The sequence below is a fragment of the Dasypus novemcinctus genome, chromosome 6, assembly GCF_030445035.2.
Source record: "Dasypus novemcinctus isolate mDasNov1 chromosome 6, mDasNov1.1.hap2, whole genome shotgun sequence".
NCBI lineage: Eukaryota > Metazoa > Chordata > Mammalia > Cingulata > Dasypodidae > Dasypus > Dasypus novemcinctus.
The window spans coordinates 112,902,539-112,924,135 of NC_080678.1; the positions used below are offsets into that span (position 1 = coordinate 112,902,539).

Below are 21,597 nucleotides of genomic sequence, written 5' to 3' on the forward strand. Positions count from 1 at the left end.
ACAACTTCTTAAAAGGTATTCTCCAATCCATAGATACGTGTTTACCTTCTCAAGCAACACATATTAACAGCGAACAGTTATATAGTGTTTGCCAAGTGCCAGATACTCTTGAACGTATTTTACAGATTTTAACTAATTTGAACCTCTCATGCAAGATAGATACTATCATTATTCCAATTTAGAGATAAAGAATCTGATATAGGGAGGCTCAAAAACTTGTTCAAAGTCAAAACTAAGAAGAGGCAGAGATAAGATTCAAACCAGGAGACTGATCTGAGGCTTGCCTAGTCTCCTTGCTGGCCAACCAGGCTATAAACTCTTTCTTTTCTTGAAAAAAAAGAAAAGATTTAAACCAGAGTCCATTCATTTAAGCAGAATGCTGTTCTATCTCTCCTGCACAGCAATGTACTGTACTAACAGGTGAGAGCTTGTAGAATTTGGATTTCGTATGATATTGTGATAAACATTGTACTAGTGTTTCCAGTTTAGTTTTCATATATAAATAAAGCCAGCTTTCTCTCATTTTCCTTTGCCTAGTGGAAATGACAAATCAATACAAGAGAAAAACAGGAAAACTACCAGTTAACAACAGAGATTCTAGGAATTTCAGGAAAAAAAAAGTAAATGATACATCCAAAGACGTGTTGGGCCATTTAAAATTCTCATTCTGATAAGCTAGAACTCACTTCAGTATCTGTAGAATGTTCCTCCAAATTTTGAATGGTGTATTTCTGTATGTGTGTGTGTATACGTACGCAATTAATTATATATATACACACATATATAATAATGGTGAAAATTTTTTGTTCTTTGAGGATGGATTTTATCTAGGGATAATAAAAATCATTTAGAGCTAAGATGGGTGGGAGAGGTAGAGTTGGGCAATACTAATTTGAAGTGAATGTAAGTTTTCACTAAAAATAACAAAATGGACTTTTGAACATTCAGTTACCACCCTTGACATTTTCTTTATCTAGGATCCAGATCATTTGGAATTGATTCTATTATAAAGTAAGTTTTTCTCTGCTAAATTATTTCTGCCTCTCTCAATTAATGAGGATAGTAAGTTGGAAATTTGGAGTGTAAGTTCTTTGTAAATGGACTCCATATGGTTTTCTGGATTATGCAATAATGTTTACATATTGTGGTAAAAGGAGCCCTCTCAAATAATGCTGTGAAAATGTAGACATTTTAATCACTCAGTTAAGTCCTTCATATACAGTTCATCAGAAGAATTTTCCCTTTTCTACTTGCCTGCAACTCAGTTTTCCATGTTTCTCACATTTGTGGGGAACAATCATTTACACACTTGAAGAATGGTTGAGGGAAGCGGATGTGGTTCAAGTGATAGGGCTTCCGCCTACCATATGGTTAGATCCCTGGGGCCTCCTGGTGAAAAAGAAGAAGAGAAAGTGTGCCTCCGTGGCAAGCCAGCACCCACATAGTAAGCCAGTGCCCACGTGGCAAGCCAGTTCCTGTGTGGCAAGCTGAGTGCCCACATGGTGAGTTAGTGCCAGTGCAGTGAACCAGAAACCAGGAAATGAGGTCACGCAGCTAACAGGGAACCTCTCACATCAGAGGTCCCAGAATTGAATACTGGTGAATCCTAGAAGAGAAAAAAAATGAGAAGACCAAAAAAAGAAATAGAAGCAGATGTGGCTCAACTGATAAGAGTGTCCACCTACCATATAGGAGGTCCAGGGTTCAAACACAGGGCCTCCTGGCCTGTGTGGTGAGCTGACCCAAGTGCAGTACTGCCGCACAAGGAGTGCCATCTCATGTGGGAGTGTCCCGCACATAGGGGAGCCCCACATGCAGGGAGTGTGCCCTGCAAGGAGAACCTGTCCCGCAGAAAAAAAAGCGCACCTTGCCCAAGAGTGTGGTGCTGCACACACAGAGAGCTGACACAGCAAGATGATGCAACAAAATGAGACAGAAATTCCCAGTGCTGCCGAGAATGCAAGTGGACACAGAAGAACGCACCACAAATGGACATGCGCGCAGACAACTGGGTGGGTGGGTGGGGAGCCAGAAGGGGAGAGAAATAAAAATACATCTTAAAAAAAAAAAGATACAGAGCACCACACAGTGAATGGATACAGACAGCAAAAGCAGGGTGGGGGGGAGGGGGACAAGAAGGGGAATACATAAATATATTTTGTGAAAAAAGAATAATTGAGATCCATTTATAATTTGAAAATGAACTCTTTAAGGAACATTGTTGCTGTAGTGGCAGAGATGGTCTTTTAACCACTGCTGCCATCTGCTGGTCTTTTGATTGTTAGATCTTAGAAAGAGCAGGGCCTAATCCTCCTGTCAAGATGATACAAAATATAAATATCATTAACAGGTAGTATTTTAGACTCTGTATGTCCTTAAACACGAAGATATCCCACACTGGAGTTATGAATCCTGGATCAGCAATGATGATTGGAAAACTGACCACACACTTAGAGAGTGATTAGTTAGTGATTAGCTAATAGCAGGTAGCTATTGCCCAGAGGATTCCTCAAAGGAATCCTCCTAAGATTGCTTCAGAATATAGTTTAGGACTATTTTTCATGGCTATGTAGTAGGCCAAAAAGTAGACTGTACTTGCGAGAAAGATGCCACTGAAGCGTACGAAGACATAGTCAAAATTGTATTGACTTGCCCCTACATACTTACCACCATTTTGTCTACTGTGGTCCTTGTTATAAATGACTGGCAAATGTGGATCCAGAGTATTCCAGCTATCACTGTGAGACTACAGCCCACCGTGTGGTGTAGCACTGTAGAAGGCTTTTTTTGAAGATTTATTTTTATTTATTTCTCCCCCCTTCCTCCCCTTTTGTCTGCTCTGTGTCCACTCGCTGTGTATTATTCTGTGTCCGCTTGCATTCTTGTCAGGCAGCATTGGGAATCTGTGTCTCTTTTTGTTGCTTCATCTTGCTGCATCAGCTCTCCATATGTGTGGTGCCACTCCTGGGCAGGCTGCACTTCTTTCATGCAGGGTGGCTCTCCTTGTGGGGTGCAGTCCTTGTTAGTGGGGCTCCACTACATGGGGGACACCCCTGCGTGGCATGGTACTCGTTGTGTGTGGCAGCACTGCGCTTGGGCCAGCTCACCACAGGGCCAGGAAGCCCTGGGTACTGAACCCTGGACCTCTTATATGGTAAGCAGATGCTCTATCAGTTGAGCCACATCCGTTTCCCACTGTAGAAAGTTTATCCAATCAGTCATATTCACACCAGTTATCTTGAGTTTGGTTGATTGCATATTCTGTGACTAACGTGTGGTATCTGTGGTATGTCAGTTACTTGGTATTTCACTTCTGACAAACAAAAATATGAAAGCATTTACTACTGATAGCCCAGCTCCAATGTAATTAGCAGGGGTTTTGATACTTCTTGTGCAGCCATTCCAAACCAGCCAAGCCTTGAGCTTGCCCATCCAGTTAATCTATTACATGATCCTTAGATTAAGATTCCAATGCTTAAACTAATTTTTTTTTTTGAGGTACCAGGGCTGGGGACTGAACCCAGAACTTCGTATGTGGGAAGCTGATGCTTAGCTCAACCGCTGAGTCATGTTGCTAACTCTGAGTTGGTTTTTTCATTTATTTTGCTTATTGTTTGTTTTTTTTTGTTTTTAGGAGGCACCGGAAACCAAACCCGGGACCTCTTGTGTGGGAAGCAGGTGCTCAACTACTTGAGCCACATCTGCTCTGTAAACCAGTGGTTTTGATAATTGGGACAAGAGCTCTGTTCTCTGTTGCCCAAATGCAGCTGCCAAGCTTTGCAAAAGGCCAAAATTTAGGGCTAGGTAATATCAGAAATTGACCATCTAAGGCAACCAACCATATGGCAGCTCAAAGAACCCACTGAAGAAACATTCCATTGCCATTATCACATTTTTATAGTGCTAGAAAGTTTAAGCCAAACAAAATGACAGCTACAGAAGAAGCGATGAAACCAGTGGTTGGAGCTGTGGCTTATTGCTCAGGGGTCCTGTAGTGCCCCCAGGGAGATGGTTCACTGTAGTCTCGCTGTCCTTTCAAGAGCGTTGGGCTGCAGGTGGGCAGTGGTGAGGCTTGCTCTCACCTGGCACACCTGAGCTCCGCCTCCAGAGCGCCGGTGGGGAGCCAGTACCCTCACTCCCTTTGCTCCCTGGGGCAGCCTCACCAGGCTTTCTCTGAACAAACTTCCTTGTATTTGTATTACTAACCACACACCTGAGTTCACTGTATTTTCAGTCCCTTGTTTTATACTCTACCTTTCCTTCTAGGAACATGTACATCCCAAGATGCAAAAATAAATTTTTAAAAATTATTATTAAGGAAGTTGCTACTTGAAATAAAGAAAGTAGTTTTATTTGTTTATTTAAGGAGGTACTAGGAATTGAACCTGTGTCCTTGTATATGGGAAGCAGGCACTCATCCACTGAGCTATGCCCGCTCCTCTGTCACTTTTTAAAAAGTTATTGTTTTTGGATGCTGGAGACAAACATCTTTATTAAAGATACTATCCCAAGTTTGACAAACATTTCAAAAGAGATTTGTAAACATAATGCTTGCCTTTTCAATTGGCAGCACTTTGGAAAGACAATACTAAATGACAATACAACTTGAATTAACATTACTTCAAAATCCTTATATTTTTAACCACATAATTTATGTTCCCACATGATGAAACAAGTGATCATTTAAGTCACATATATGCTCCATGAAATGAAAATGTGTGCTGTTTTGATGAATCGCAGTATGATATGTTTAACTATATCTGCTTTTTAATAATCCTGGTGCCCAGGATAAAATAAACAAACAAACAAACCAAAAAAACCTCAGATATATATTACATGTAGGTAATAACCTCTTTACATATGTGTCTTCAAAAAATACTTTGTAGAAGAGGATGTGGCTCAAGCAGTTGAGCCTGCTTCCCACATGGGAGGTCCAGGGCTCATTTTCTGGTACCTCCTAAAAAAAACCAACAAAACATTATAGCAGTATGTAAGTAGGTACCTGCATGTTTAATTTTATACTTTTGTTCCCAAACTGTAGGCCTCTTTCATTTTAATAACATAAGGATTTTACCTAACATTATTAAAGCTGACAAACTGTTGAAATGGAAATGTGTTGTCTTCTGCAATAAAGTAACAATTTGACAGAAAAAAAAACCCTGTAGTAGCATCTGTCAGTTATTTAACCTTAGCATTTGGTCTTCTAGGAGTTGCAGCTTTTTTTCTGATGCTTGCTCACATCCACATAACCTGTACACACACAGTTCAAGCACATGCTTCAGACGCTGGTAGGTGTGCTTCCTGTTGCTCTAATCAAGTGGGAAGCGGTGTAGCTTATGTTTAACCACACTATGTACTCAACTAGTAAACACCTTAAGGCAACCATTGCAATGAGGAGTTAACTTGCAGGCAGATTTACTGTTCTAGATCAAGTCAGCCTGTATATACATATGTGTATGTATATCTATGTACGTACATATATACTTTATTTTTTGTATTTTGTGCGCATTTCTACTCATTCTACAACTTATGGCAAAGAGTTCACATTAAGAAGGGTCAGAAAATAGGTTTATGTTTATCCTGAAGCATTTGACTTTGGATATTATTATTATTATTTTTTTATGCACACAACGTTGAAGTGTGAGAATTGGGTTCCCAATATCTTACAAAAAAATTCCTAGTGACAAACATAAGTTTTTGATGAAAAAAAATGACTTGACGTATAGATACTGTATCTCCACTATCTGCCTAAAATAAAAGATTTCTTATTGACATAAACACAAGTCTTTAGGGGAAAAACAGGACCAGAAAAAGCTTCAAAAATACAAGGAAGCAAAGTAAAGTGGAAAAAAAAAAGGGGGGAACTCAAGTTTACTAATACTGAAACTTTCAACAGGCGAAATTTCATCCTTTTGGAATCTTCATGCAACTCATTTGGAATTTTAATTAAATAGACTTAACTTTGTTCTCATCTTCTGGCCTCAGCAGAGTTCTAGTGCCATGACTCTGCTTGCTGTTGGTCAAATTTGCCTATTAGTCTTTTAATATGAGCCAGCTTATTATGAAAATTCATCTGTATTTTTCTTCCTGGTAATTGGGACTAGACTGCTTGATCTTCTGATACTCTTGTAAAACTTCATGAACATTCTGATGCTGTTTTGAGCTCAGAGAAAGGTACTTTCATTTTGCACCAAGTCTGATAAATCTTCTAGCGACAGTCTCCATGCTGGTCTGCAAGGCCCTGTACTCATAATACTTGGCATTGATGTCATCCCTGTAATTCTGGCATTGCTCATAGGAGACAACAACAATATATTTTATCAAATAATCTGGGAGTGCAGGTGTTGAGGAAGACTCTTTTGAGGCAGCACAGCTCTCTTTAACTCCTTCATTGGAACTTGACTGGAGTTATTTAACTTGGCAAGTTCCCTCGACAGTCTCAGTGTCATTTCTTTATTTTTTCCCAAACAAATCAGTATTATTGGTATGTACTGATAAAGCATACAGTTCATGCAAAGTGTACAATTATTGGTATTTGGTGTAATCATGTAGTTGTGCATTTATCACTTCAGTCATTATTAGAGCATTTTCATCATTCCAATAATAATAATAATAATAATAATAATGAAAAACCAAAAAACAAAGGATAAAAGCTCTACCCCTTAAAAATTGCCTCTCAATCTTTCTATGCTTCCCCTGCCGTTCACATCTGCTATTCTGTTTCTGTTTTTCTAATTTATTTCTATTTCTATTTTGTATAGATGGAGTCAAACAATATGTAGTACCTGTTGTCTAGTTTCTTTCTCTTAGTAGATACTACTGTTTTTTTATTTAAAAATTTATTTTTATATAAATTGTTACAATTACTCAGTTAAAATAAGATGATAACCACAATAACAATAAATCTACTTTAATTAGCAGTTACACTCCCCCCACCACCTTATTTTTGTTCATTCCTCAGTCTTGAGGCATTTGGGATGATGTCCCCTCTGACTGCTTCAGGCTGAGAAAGGATATAGATATTATGGGGCAGAGGAATGAAATTGTTTTGCTTGCAGTTGGAGATATCCCTTGCTTTGGGGCTGGGACTGGTCAATCACTGTCATTTTGTTAGCTGTCCAGGAAAGGCCCTAGGAACAGGAGAGTAGGAGTTGACCACATAACCTGTAGGATTTCAAGGCTCAACCAGCATAGGAGCAATTGGAAGGCTTTACATCTTAGAGAAATAAACTTAACAAGTAAGTGGAAGGTAGAAGAGTCATGATGAGGGGGTTTATAAATGGATAACTACCATTTTGACTAAAACTGTCAGAAGGTAGTCTTGAGTCTCCTGGCCTTCTGAGTGCTAGGGGAATTGGAGTTAGAATTCATAGTTTAAGAACTCAGCACTACCTCAGTTGTCGTTTGTAACTCTAACTAGTATGAAAATACCCAACCAATATCTGAACATTTTTATATACCCTATATATATGGAACAGCAACCACCCCCCAAGTGCAAGGGCAATGACCAGTGAAGAAGGATGGTCCAAAGATGAGCCCTTGATACTGATGACTATGCTTATGAGCCTGCATGCCTGAAATTTTAACTAGGCCTAGAGCTGCAGAATGCCTAAGAGTTACCTCCTGAGAGCTTCCATGTTGCTCAAATGTGGCCACTCTCTAAGCCAAACTTAGCGTGTAAATGCATTATCTTACCCCCAGCATGGGACTTGACTCCCGGGGATGAGCCTCCCTGGTGACAAGGGATTACTACCAATCACTAGCTAATGATGCAATTAGAAAAAGACCTTGAATAAAAGGGGAATATTGATAAAGACAAATGAAATTATATGGCTAAGAGTCTTCAAAAAAGAGTTGGAAGGTCATCAGAGGGGTCGTGCTTATGCATGTCTCAGCAGGATCCCAGAGAGAGCCAAAGTAGATACAATTAGATACAATCCCAGGTACTGTTGCTCCTGAGAGCTATGGAGACACACAGGTTCTATGGTCATGGCAGATGGCCCTGGAGTTCAGTGCCTTGTCAGTGGGCCCTACTTTGTAATTTGTGTTCCTGAGTGTGATAGAGTTGGACTCAGATGTGACCTTTCTACACATGCCTCTTCTGTCACTTTTACTGAACCTGTGGTTGGTACTGGGGTTGGTGTATACTCAGGAATCTTGAAGCTCTGGACTGGGCATGTGCCAGCTTGGTCCTGAGCCTGAGCAGAGTTGTAACTCCTACTCTCTGGTTCATTGGACTTACCCAGGCCAACTAACAGGGAGGTGAATATGGTCAACCCCCACAACAGAGAACTGAGAGTGCCTACCACTGCAAGCAGGAGAATCACATCCATCAGCCATGTGGGATCTAAGCCCCCTCTAGATTTCAAGGTGGAGTGGACATTACTATCCCAGGGTCCACAGGATGGAGGAATAAAATATTGATTAGAGTGGACTTACTGGTATTCTATTATAGAGCTATTGTAACTCTAGCAATTGAAGAAATTTTATCATTGATGTGGAGAAAATGGCCATAGTAGTTGCTGAGGGCAGGGAGAGGGAAGAAGAGATGTGATGTGGGGGCATTTTCGAGACTTGGAGTTGTCCTAAATGATATTGCAGGGACAGAAGCTGGACATTATATATCCTGCCATAACCAACTGAATAGACTGGGGAGAATGTAAACTACAATGTAAACTAACATCCATGTGATGCAGCAGTACTCCAAAATGTATTCACCAAATGCAATGAATGTGCCACAGTGATGAAAGAGGTTGTTAATGTGGAAGGAGTGGGGTGTGGTGTGGTGTGGGATATATGGGAACCTCTTATATATATATATATTTTTTAAAGATTTATTTATTCATTTATTTCTCTCTCCTCCCCCCTCCCACCACGGTTGTCTGTTCTCTGTGTCTATTTGCTGCATCTTCTTTGTCCGCTTCTGTTGTCAGCGGCACAGGAATGTGTGTTTCTTTTTTTGTTGCATCATCTTGTTGTGTCAGCTCTCCATGTATGTGGCACCATTCCTGGGCAGGCTGCACTTTCCTTTCACGGTGGGTGGCTCTCCTTACGGGGCGCACTCCTTGCATGTGGGGCTCCCCTACGTAGGGGACAACCCAGTGTGGCAGGGCACTCCTTGTGTATATCAGTGCTGTGCATGGTCCAGCTCCACATGGATCAAGGTGGCCTGGGGTTTGAACCGCAGACCTCCCATGTGGTAGACAGACGCCCTAACCACTGGGGCAAGTCCTCTTCCCTCTTCGAGGCTCTTTAAAACATAATCTTTTAAGGTATGTGAGAGGACCTTAGAATTCAGATTGGCTACCTATTTCAGAATTGCTCTGAGGAAGTTCTTGTCTTTTTAATTGATGCCATCTTTCTGCAGTGGAGCAAGCAGCTCAGGTTTCTTGTAGGCCTACAGTGCCAGTAAATGAATCACTTTGTCCCTATATGGCTGCTGAGAAGCACTGCTGCTGCTGTGTGTCTTTTGAATTGTATTTGTAGGGTTCATGGGAGTTGACCTTTTTCTCTTAGGTACTGCATCTGAAACATCTTGAGCTGCTTTCTGAATTTGCACTCTTTTTCCTATGTATATGGCTTGATAACCATATATGGTTGATAACTTCTGTGCTATGGTTGTGGGATTTCTTCTCTGCCTGGATCATTCTTTTTTGTGTCATCTGATACCAGTTGTTTGTTGCACAAATTAATTTTTTTTAATCTTGTTTAAATCCCATACATTTGAGCTGGGAGGCTCCAGAGCTGGAGAATGTTTGCTGGATGCGAACCTTGAGGGTCGTCTTTACCCACATTGACAAATAAAAGCTAAAGTTATGTACTTCACTGGGGAGATCACTTTTTAGGAATTTTGACGAGTCCTTGGAGCCCTTGGAACTGAATCGAAGGTGAAAAAGGAATTAAATTCTTGTGGCCCTGGTAGTCTCTGGTGCAATCGCCATCTCAGTGAGGTTCATGTGCAGTACAGTGATACTGTCCTGCTCCACATGCCTGCATGGCAACCTAGAGTGGTGCTCCTCCTGCAGGCCCACTGCCATCCTAAAGGCCACAGTGTGCCACCACTGTCACTGTGACAGCCATCCTACTTCCGGCATACTGTCATTTAGTGCCACTTGTTTTTGTAAATAAAGTTTTATTGGCACACAGAAAAGCCCCCGTGTTTATGTGTTGTCTGTGGCTGCTTTCATGTTGTAATGACAGAGCTAATTAATTGCGACAAGAACTATATGGCTTTTAAGATATAACTTACTGTATGGCTCTTTATGGAAGTTTATCAACCCCATCTCTGGGTCTAGTTTTCAAACTTTAGTGTCTATCTGAATCACCTGGAGGGCTTGTTAAAACACTCATTGCTAGGCCCTATTCCCAGAATAATGGATTATGTAGCTGTATTATTAATTAATTAATTAAATTAATTTTAAGATTTATTTTTTATTTCTTTCTCTCCCCTCCCCCCTCCAGTTGTCTGCTCTCTGTGTCCATTCACTGTGTGTTCTTCTGTGACTTCTTCTATCCTTATCAGTGGCACCACAAATTTGTTGCGTCATCTTGTTGTGTCAGCCCTCCATGTGTGCATCACCATTCTCGGGCAGGCTGAACTTTCTTTCATGCAGGGCAGCTCTCCTTACAGGGCACACTCCTTGTGTGTGAGGCTCCCCTACGTGGGGGCACCCCTGCATGGCACGGCACTCCTTGCGTGTATCAGCACTGCGCATGGGCCAGCTCCACATGGGTCAAGGAGGCCCGGGGTTTGAACTGTGGACCTCCATGTGGTAGATGGACGCGCTATCCACTGGGCCAAGTCCACTTCCTGTATATTAGTTATTTAATGCTGTGTAAAAAATTACCCAAGAAATTAGTGGATTAAAACAACAAATATTTGGTATCTCATGTAGTTTTTTTTTTAATTTATATTTTTTATTAGAGTAGTTGTAGGTTTGCAGAAAAATAATGCATCTCATGCCATTTTTGTGGGCCTGGTATTTACAGGTGGCCTCACAGGGTGGTTCTGGTTGTGGTCTCATGGTCAGCTGGGGCTGCAGCCATTTTGTAGTTTGGTTTGAAGGATGCACTGCTAAGATGACTGACTTGCATCACTGGCAAGTTAGTGCTGGCCACTAACTTGCCAGTGTTCCTTATCATGTGGACCTTGCTGTCGTGATTGAGTGACCTCATGGCATGGCAGTTGGCTTTTCATAGAGAAAGCAAACAAGAGGGAACTAAGTGAAAGGGAACAATGTCTTTTCTGACCTGGCCTCAGAAATCACACTCTGTTGTGATGGTTTGAATTTTGTGAATCCTAGAAAAGAATATGTTCTTAAATAATCCATTCCTGTGAGTGTGGGGTCCTTTGATTGCATCATATTCAGTTAAGGGGCCTTTGATTAGATCGCTTGATTAGATTGCTTTCAGGTTTTTGATTAGAGTATATATCAGTGAGGCATGACCCAGGTTGGGTCTCTGCCCTCTTGCTGGGTCTTATATAAACTGAGGACACAAAGAAAAGACAGAGAGAAAGGGTGCTCTGCCATTTTGACCCTACCATGTGAAGGAAAGGACTCCAGGTTCACCTACAGCTGCAGAAAGATAGAGAAGCCCCAAGAGGCTCCAGGAGCTATGCCTAGGGAGAGAAGCCAGATTGCCCACAGCTGAGCTTGAGGAGAAAGTAGAGGGAGATTGGCAGACCCTCCAGGATCTGCTGGCAGCCAGCCTTTGGTGAGAAAACATCTCTGATGGTGCCTTGAATTGGACTTTTCACTGCCTCAGAACTGTAAGCTTTTACCTCAAATTAATTTCCTTTATAAAAGTCAACCCATTTCTGGTAATTTTGTATTGGCAGCTTTAGCAACATCCTATTGGTTTAAAAATTCATCCCTATTTAATGTGGGAGGAGATTGCACCAAGGCAGTAATTCTAGGAGGCCAGAGTCTTTGGAGGCCATCTTGGTAGCTGGCTGCCCCAGTAGGTCTGTGGCAAGACCTGAGAACGTGGTTTTCTAACAAGTTCCCAGGTGATGCTTTGGAGAATACTACCTCAAGGAGTGCCCAAGAAAATCCACTGAATGTATGAAGGAAATACTAGCATATTTATACATGGGTATCTGTATTTTTAAAAAATATGAATGAGATTTCACATATATTTCAATGTATAAATAGCTGTGCTGGGTGAGTGCTCAAATTTTAGTTAAGGGGTAAATGATCAAACATTATGGAACATCTAAACTGTTGGATAAGTCCCCAATTACTTATAATCTTGTTCCTGATTATATCTGTGAGGCTCTTTATTTTTTTCTTTATTAGAGAAATTGTGGGTTTAAAGAACAATGATGCAAATCCTTTTCTGCATCTATAGATATGATCATGTGATATTTTTCCTTCAATCTGTTCATGTGATGTATTACATTAATTGATTTTCTTATGTTGAACCATCCTTGCATAACAGGAATGGATCCCACTTGGTCATGGTGTATAATTTAATGTGTTGTTGAATATGATTAGCAAGTAATTTGTTGAGGATATTCACATCTAGGTTCATTAGAGAGATTGGTCTGTAATTTTCCTTTGTTGTGGTGTTTTTGTTTGGCTTTGGTATTAGGATAATGTTGGCATCATAAAATGAATTAGACAATGCTCCTTCTGTTTCAATTTTTTGGAAGAGTTTAAGCAAAATTGTTATTTCTTTCTGGAATGTTTTGTAGAATTCCACCTGTGAAACCATCTGGCCCAGGACTCTTCTTAGTTGGGAGGTATTTAATGACTTATTCTATCTCTGTACTTATGATTGGTTTGTTGAGATGATCAATTTTATTCTTTTGTCAATGTGGGCTGCTTATATGTTTCTAGAAATTTGTCCATTTCCTCTAAATTGTCTTTCTTGTTGGAATACAGTTTTTCTTTATTTCAGTGGGGCCAGTGGTGATATCACCCTTCTCATTTCTTATTTTGTGTGTTTGAATCTTCTCTTTTTTTCTTTGTTAGTCTAGCTAAGGGATTGTCAATTTTATTGATCTTCTCAAAGAACCAGCTCTTTGTTTTGTTTATTTTTTGAGGGGTTTTCTATTTTCTATTTCATTTATTTCTGCTCTGATCTTTGTTATTTCTTTCTTTCTTCTTTCTTTGGGGTTAGTTTTTTTTTTAACTAATTCCTCCAAATGTTCAGTTAGTTCTTCAATTTTAGCTCTTTCTTCTTTTTTGATGTATGAATTTATGGCTATGAATTTCCCTCTCAGTACAGCTTTTGCTGCATTCCATAAGTTTTGATATGTTGTGTTATCATTTTCATTAGTTTCAAGATATTTATTGATTTCTTTTAAGATTTCCTCCTTGACTTGCTGTTTTTCTAAGAGTGTGTTGTTTAACTTCCAAGTCTTGGTGCCAAATCTGGGCCTCTAGCCCTTGCAGATTTCCATCTTCACTCCACTGTGGTCAGATAAATTATTTTGTATGATTTCAATCTTTCTGAAATCATTGAGACTTTCTTTGTGCCCTAGCATGTGGTTTTTCTTGGAGAATGATCCATGTGCACTTGAGAAAAATGTGTATCCTGCTGTATTTGACTGTAATGTTCTGTATATATCTATTAGGTCCAGATCTTCTAATATATTGTTCAAAGCCTTTGTTTCTTTATTCATTCTCTTTTGAGCTGTTCTGTTCAAAGGTGATAGTGGTGTGTTAAAGTCCCCCACTATAATTGTAGAGGCATCTATTCTTTCAATTAGTTTTTTCAGTGTTTGCCTCACATATTTGCAGGTACCCTTGTTAGGGGCATAAATGTTTATGATTGTTATTTCTTCTTGAAAAACTATCCCTTTCACTAATATGTAGTCTCCCATCTTTGTCTCTCACAATTGTTTTGCATTTAAAGTCTATTTTATCTGATATTAATATAGCTACACCTGCCCTTTTTTGGCTATTGTATGCCTGTAAGATTGTTTTCCAGCCATTCACTTTCAGCCTCCTTGAATCCCTGGGTCTAAGATGCTTTTCTTGTAGACAACATATAGATGGGTCATATTTCCTTATCCAATCTTCCAATCTGTTTCTCTTAACAGGTGAGTTTAATCCACTGACAATTAGTGTTATTGCTTTCAAGGAATTACTTATATTAGCCATATTTTCTTTGGATTTGTGTTTGTGTTATGTTGTTTGATTTTTTTTCTCTTTTTGTAGTTTCAGTTGTTCTTGCACTCTCCTCCAACTCTGTTTCCCCTGTTTTTTCTTTCCTCCTGCAGAACTCCCTTTAGTATTTCTTGAAAGGCAGGTTTCTTGTTGGCCTACTCTCTTAGTTTCTTTTCATCTGTTAATATTTTGAACTCTCCATCATTTTTCAATGCTAGCTTTGCTGGATAGAGTATTCTTGGTTGGAAATTCTTTTCTTTTATTACCTTGACTATGTCATAACACTGCCTTCTTGCCTCCATGGTTTCAGATGAGAAATCAGCACTTAATCTTATGGAGCCTCCCTTGTATGTGATGATTCTGTTTTCTCTTGCTGCTTTTAGTATTTTCTCTTTGTCTTGTGCATTGGATAATTTGACAAGTATATGTCTTGGGGTAGGCCTGTTGGGATTTAGGCTGTTTGGGGTGCGTTTTGCTTCCTGGACATGTACATCCATCTCCTTCAATAGGTTTGGTAAGTTTTCAGCCATTATTTCCTCTAACACTTCTTCTATCCCCTTTCCCTTCTCTTCTCCTTCTGGGATGTCTATAATGTGTATGTTTGTATGTTTTGCATTGTCATTCAGGTCCCTAAGTCCCTCCTGGATTTTTTCTATCTTTTTATTGATTAATTCTACTATCTGTTTGATTTCATATGTACTGTCTTCCACATCATTAATTCTTTCCTCTGCCTCTTCAAGTCTGCTGTTATTTGCTGAGAGTGTATTTTCTATTTCTTGGATTGTGGTATTGATCCCCATCATCTCCATGATCTTTTTGTGCATGAGCACAATTTCTTCTGTATGCTCTCCAAGTGTTTTCTTAATATGCTTAATCTCTTCCTTCACTTCATCAAATTGTTCCATGATACATGTTTTGAGAGCTTTAATTACTTGTTCAATGTTCCACTTCTCTTCCTGGTTTTTAGTTTGTTCATTGTATTGGGTCATGTTTTCCTGATTATTGGTATGGTCTGTCATTTTTTGTTGCTGTCTGGTCATCATTTTATATATCACGGGTATTAAAACCTTTTCAGATATGTAATTTTCAAATATTTTCTCCCATTGAGACATCTACCTTTTCACCCCTTTGACAAATCCTGTGAGGGGCAAAAGTGCTTAATTTTGAGAAGATCTCATTTATCTTTGTGTGTGTGTTTGTGTGTGTGCTTTGGTATAAGTTCCAAGAAACCACCACATACCACACGATCTTTAAAATGTTTCTCTACATTTTCTTCTAGTCGTTTTATGATCCTGGCTTTTATATTTAGGTCATTAATGTATTCAGAGTTGATTCTTGTATAGGACTGAAATAGGGATCATGTTTCATTCTTTTTGTTTTGGGTACCTCATTCTTCCAGCACCATTTGTTGAAGAGACTGTTTTGTATTTTAACATGGCTTTGATAGGTTTATTGAAAACCGGTTGGCCATAGAGGTGATGGTTTATTTCTGGACTTTTATTTCTGTTCCACTGATTGATGTGTCTTCTATCGTTTTGCCAATGCAATACTGGCTTTTCTTTTTTTTGGTACTGAGGCCAGGGATTGAACCTGGGATCTTATATGAGTGAGGCCAGCATGCCCCAACCCAGCCACATCAGCTTCCTGCCATACTCTTTTGACCATGGTAGCTTTGTAATATATTTCAAGGTCAGGCAGTGGGATTCTTCCCATGTCACTGTTCTTTTTTAGAATGCTTTTGGCTACTTAGGTGCACTATTCCTTCCAAATTAATTTGGTAATTGCCTTTCCTCTTTCTGTAAATTAGGCTGTTGAATATTGATTAGTATTGCATAATCTATAAATCAGTTTGGGCAGGATTGACCTCTTCATGATATTCAGTCTTCCAATCCATGATCATGGAATGTCTTTCCATTTGTCTAGGTCTTCACTGATTTTTTTAAGCCTTGTTTTGTAGTTCTCTGCATATAAGTCCTGCACTTCTTTGATTAAATTGATTCCTAAGTATTTGAGTCTTTTTGTTGCTATCATAAATGGAATTTCCCCCCTGAATTCCTCCTCAGATTGCTTGATACTACTGTACAGAAACATTACTGATTTTTGCATGTTCAGCACTTTGCTGAACACATTTATTAACTCAAGTAGCTTTGTTGTAGACATTTCAGAATTTTCCAAATATCATGTCATCCACAAATAGCGAGAGCTTTATTTCCTGTTTTCCTATTTGGATGCCGTTTATAATTTTTTCTTGTCTGATTGCTCTAGCTAGAAATTCTAGTACACTGTTAATAACAATGGTGACAGTGGGCATCCTTGTCTTGTTCCTGATCTTATAGGGAAAGTTTTCAACATTTCCCCATTGGGTACAATGTTGGGTGTGGGTTTTTTTATATATCTCTTTATCATATTGAGGAAATTTCCCTCTATTCCTATCTTTTGAAGTGTTTTTATCAGGAAAAGATGCTGAATTTTTTCAAATGCCTTTCCTGCATCAATTCAGATGGTCATGTGTTTTTTTTCCTGTATAATTTGTTAATGTGGTGTATTACTTTGATTGGTTTTCTTATGTCGAACCACCCTTGCATACCAGGAATAAATACCACTTGGCAGTGATATATAAGTCTTTTGATACACTTTTGCATTCTACTTGCAAGTATTTCATTGATAATTTTTGCATCTATGTTCATTAGAGAGATTGGGCTGTAATTTTCTTTTCTTGTAGTGTCTTTATCTGTCTTTGGTATTAGGATGATATTGGATTCATAAAATGTGTTGCATAATTTTCCTTCCTCCTCAATTTTTTTTTGATGATTTAAACAGGATTAGTGTAATTCTTGAAATTCTCAGGAAATTCAAATGTAAGCTATTTGGGCCTGGACTTTGTTGGGTGATTTTTGATGATGGAGATAATCTAATTAAATATTGTTTAGTAAATTCTTGTATTTCTTGCAGTACCAGTGTAGGCTGTTCATGCATTTCTAGGAATTTGTCCATTTCACTTAGGTATTCTAGTTTGTGGGCATACAATTTCTCACAATATATTCTTATGATTCTTTTTATTTCTGTGGGTCTTCCATAACTTCACACCTTTCATTTTGTTTTATTCATTTGCATCTTCTCTCTTTTTTTCTTTGTTAGTCTAGCTAGGTGTTTGCCAATTTTATTGATCTTCTCAAAGAATCAGCTTTGGTTTTGCTGATTTTTTTTTCTCAATTTCATTTTTCTCCTCTAATTTTTAGGATTTCTTTCCTTCTGCTTGCTTTTGGAATTTTTGCTGTTCTTTTTCAAGTTTCTCCAGCTGTTCAGTTAGATCTTTGATTTTAGTTCTTTCTTCTTTTTAATATAGCTGTTTAGGGCTATAAATTTCCCACTCAAGATTGCCTTTGCTGTATCCATAAGTTTTGATAAGTTGTGTTCTCATTTTCATTTGTCTCAATACATTTACTGATTTCCCCTGTGATTTCTTCTTTGACCTACTGATTGCTTAGGAGTGCATTATTTGTCTCCACACAACTGCGAATTTAAAATTCTTTCCTATTATTGTTTTCCAGTTTCATTCCATTATGATCTGAGAAGGTGCTTTGTATAATTTCCTGCAACATAAAGGTGACCCCTGTCTGACTCTTCCTTTGGTTCCTCTAGCAGACTGCATTCCAGTTTCCTCCACTTGCAAGACTCCAGCCATATGGGATTGAGGTCCACCCTAATATAGTTTTGCCTCATCTAAACAGGATCTTCCAAGGTACAATTTACAGATGAGTTCACACTGACAGGACTAAGGGTCAAGACGTGAACATGTCTTTGTTAGCATCATGATTCAATCTACCACAAAGTAATAATTTTCATGTTTTAATCTTGATTCTATATGAAATGGCACTTACTGTAACATGTGAACTGTTTAAGCACATTTTAATTTCAAGTACTTAGTTATTTGTCCAGTATGTTTAATTGAAGACTTAATTCTTTCCCCTCTCAATCATGTAATAAAATATTAAGCACTCTTCTTTGGAACCAATTCCAAACTAAAATTATAGTAATAGAATGCTTTTAATATATGGGAGGGGGGGGCATTACAGTACTGTGTATGGCAAAAAAAAATTCCATTTTTCTTCTCTTAGATCAAGTTTACAATTCTCTTGTTGAGTACTATAAGGGCAAATACAAATTGAAAAGGAGAAAAATTATTTTTCCCTGCTGCAAAAAGGGAAAAGACTCCTCTCACTTTTAAAAGAGGATTTTGTTTAGAAAACTGGTAATTGTATATTTTCTCTTCCCTTTGAGATGTGTGTCTTTTTAAAAGCTAAATAAGATTCTTGCCAGCTTTACGCCCAAGAAGGTCTTTCTCAGGGATCTGGGAACCATCTCTTTGAAATGTAACCTCAGGTTCTGTGGGAGAATGGGGGCCTAACTTTAATGGGTGCCTGGTTCCAGGTTGCAAACCTACCTGTCTTAAAAATGATTTCCTTTTCCTGTGGATAAAGGCAATTAGCTAACACAGATGGTCACCCAGATTACCAAATGAATTTAGGATAATCTATGTATTACAAAAAGGTCTCTACTTGAGGACTAGTTATCATTTACCTTCAGAACATGTATACAGTGATTTGTATCTGCCTAACTACACCAAAGAGTGAGATTTCTTTGCAGTCTTTTTAGTGGATTGTCCATGATATGCATCACATTCTGGTTTAGTTCTTAAAAAATAAAACTATTTTCTGTCTCTTCTACTTTTGTGGTTAGGTTTTCTGGGGTGGCAAGATGTTTGTTTTAAATTCTGTTTCCTAAACGATAACAATACAAAATAAAAAGCGAAGAGAAAGCAGACATAGAATTCGACATTCTCTTTGAAATTCTGTCAAGGATTGAGTCTTCCGTCGCAGAAAATGATAGGATTATCTGTCAAGCCCAAACGTCATACACCACAAAACGACATTTTCTTTACACATTTTTTATTAGCTTGAATTAAGTACTTTGCGCAGTTTCAATGCGACGGTGAATGTAACTTATTTTCCTTACTATCAATGCGAAGAAAATGTTATTTCCCAAGAAAATTTATTCTGAAAGTAGTCATAAATTATAAGCATATGAGGCCGTGTTTCTGCAAAATATCAGGACGTTGTGCATTCAATGGCTAAACGCGCAAATCTCTGAGAGGAGGTGAGACTGTCGAAGGTCTTAATTCCTTTCTTCTCAGTACAGCAGCGCGGCACCTGCCCAGCCTGTGCGCCCTGGCCCCGCCCACCGCGCCCCTCCCCCCCGGGCCCCTCCCCCCCCGGGCCCCTCCCTCCCCGGGCTCCCCGCGCCCCCTACGCCGGCACGCGCCTAGCCTGTGCGCCCTGGCCGCGCCCACCGCCCGACACGCGCCTCCCCCCTCACGGGGCCAGACGCCTCAGCGCCTCCTGGGCCCGCCCCGCGTCCCGCTGCCCGCGCGCGCCGAGCCTGTGCGCCCTGGCCCCGCCCACGGCCAGCCGCCTCAGAGCCCCCTGGGCCCGCCCCGCGTCGCCGCCTCCGCTGCCGGCGCGAGGCGAGCGTCGCGCCCCCAGGGACCCGCCCAGCGCTCCGAAGTGTGCCCTCGCCCGCGGGGGGCGGTGGGACCGGCGCGGCGGCGGCTCTGGCTCGGGCCCGCGGCCTCCGGGACTGCGGTCGCGGCCCGCGCAGGTCTGCTGCTGAAGCGCGCGGGGGTGCTGGCGTCTGGGTCTCGAGGAGGGAGGAGCGCGGGCCCCTGCGAGGAGGGGACGGCTCGGGGGCGGGGCCCGAGGCTCCGCGCTGCACGCGGCGGCCCGGTCCGCACGGGGGTGGGCGGGCCGAGTTCGGTCTCAACCGTCTTCACGCGGCGGAGTGGGCCGCGCTCAGAAGCGGGGAATACATCCGGCGCTTAGCCGAGTGTCTGCTAGCAATGATTAGGGAGCTGTTATTCCGTTTGGTGTCTTGTTGAATTTTCATCCTTGAGGTCGGGCTAATAGGCCCATTTTAGCAAATAAGAAAACAGGCTGCGAGATGAATGATTTACACAATCCCAGCTAGCATAGAAGTGAGTTGGACTGAAATCTACATTTGTTGTGGCCTCATCTTTTGTGGCTGCTAATAGGACACTGCCCAGTGCCAGCGTTGGGCCCTCCCAGCCTTGAAGGGCCACGGGTGCTTTTTGGGCTATGCTCAGGTGCCCTGGGAGTAATGGAGAGTATGGGTTTGTCCTAAACTTCCCATCCTTTGTGTCCAGTGGGCCTGATTTGAGCCGGTAGGAGGTCTAGCCTGGGATTCTCGAGAACAGAGACTTCCCAGAGAGTCACATTGGAGGTTATATGAAGGTTCCAACTAAACGATTTTGTTCTCTAGGCCTAGGTCCCATCATCTCCTTTGGAACAAAGCAGTTCCAAGGAGATAAGAGGGAAAGAACTGCAGGAATCTCAATCCCACCTGGAAGAAAACACTCCTGTGACTTCAGACCCCTGGCCAGAGCTTCAGAGAAGTGGAAGACCCCAAAAGGAGCATATTCTAGATTTGCAAGGCCAGCAGCAATTTTTGGTGCCCCTGCCCTAAATAAATCAGACTTCAGATGTCCCATCTGAAGCGGTCACAGCTTGGTGAGGTGGAAGGTCCAGGACCAGCTTTCAGCAGAGAGGTGTGTACTGAGTGAGGGGCAGGCTGTGCAGGAAATGTCACTTTTTTGTGGGTGCTTATAGGGAGGAAGCAATCACTCACCACAACTGGGGAAATTCTACCTAACCCTCCCCATATAGTACACATTTTTGTGGTCTCCATTCAAAATTTCCAGATCCTGAGCTTGCATGTCATGTCTTATCTACTGTGTGTGGCATCTTGAGATAGTTTTTATTTTCTTTAAAAAATTCTGATCTAGAATCACAAAATGGTAGTGCAGGAAGACTATACAGGGTTTAGCTATTTCTCCCTCATTTGAAAGAAGAAAAATGTGGCCCTGTAGAGAGTCAATGAATTGTTCTGGGTTACTCCTTGGTTATTGATAAAGCCAAGTGTTGCTAGTTTTTCTTTTTTTTTTTTTTTTGATTCTCATGCTATCTCCTTTGCACTGTTAAACAGATTTCTTATTGAAAGATTATGAAATTGCAATTGTTAGAATACATTAAAAAAGATATCTTATTAAAACACTCTCTTTTTCAAAGTTCTTTGAATTGTTCAACTTCAGCAAAATCCACAGTGTTATATTAGTAAAATGAATAAAGGGTACAATTTGCGAATTTCCTGCATTTGTTTTAATGAAAATATCATTTTTTAGCATTCTGTAGTCTGTAAATTGGTTCTGCTTTACGTTTTTGAGTGTGTGTGCCCAATTCAGAGGGAGACATACATACATTGCTAATAAATAATGGGCTTGATATGTGTACTTTCACCCAGTGAAAATTGGATGTCTAAGCTGAACATGAACTGGTCTTAGATAAGCCTCCTCATTGTTTGAACTGCCTTTCTGTGAAGTGTTTTAGGCCAGTATATCCAAGAGCTG

The 21,597-nt window shown here is 40.3% G+C and overlaps 1 long non-coding RNA gene and 1 pseudogene across 4 annotated transcripts in view; one reads left to right on the forward strand and one right to left on the reverse strand.

The window, feature by feature from the left end:
- The window catches only part of LOC131278795 (uncharacterized), an 80,267-nt gene that overhangs the window by 27,785 nt on the left and 30,885 nt on the right, over positions 1 to 21,597 (forward strand). For 2 of the 4 annotated variants that reach the window (XR_011649089.1, XR_009186230.2), the window contains exons 1-2: positions 19,695 to 19,775; positions 20,454 to 20,739. The exons of 1 other annotated variant lie outside the window; for it this stretch is intronic. This is a non-coding gene — a long non-coding RNA (uncharacterized lncRNA). Of the gene's footprint in view, positions 1 to 19,694; positions 19,776 to 20,003; positions 20,149 to 20,453; positions 20,740 to 21,597 lie in introns of those variants that run through there. One more of the 4 variants, XR_009186229.2, reaches the window with a different exon arrangement.
- On the reverse strand, positions 2,273 to 10,037 carry LOC101431404 (RNA polymerase II elongation factor ELL2 pseudogene; annotated as a pseudogene).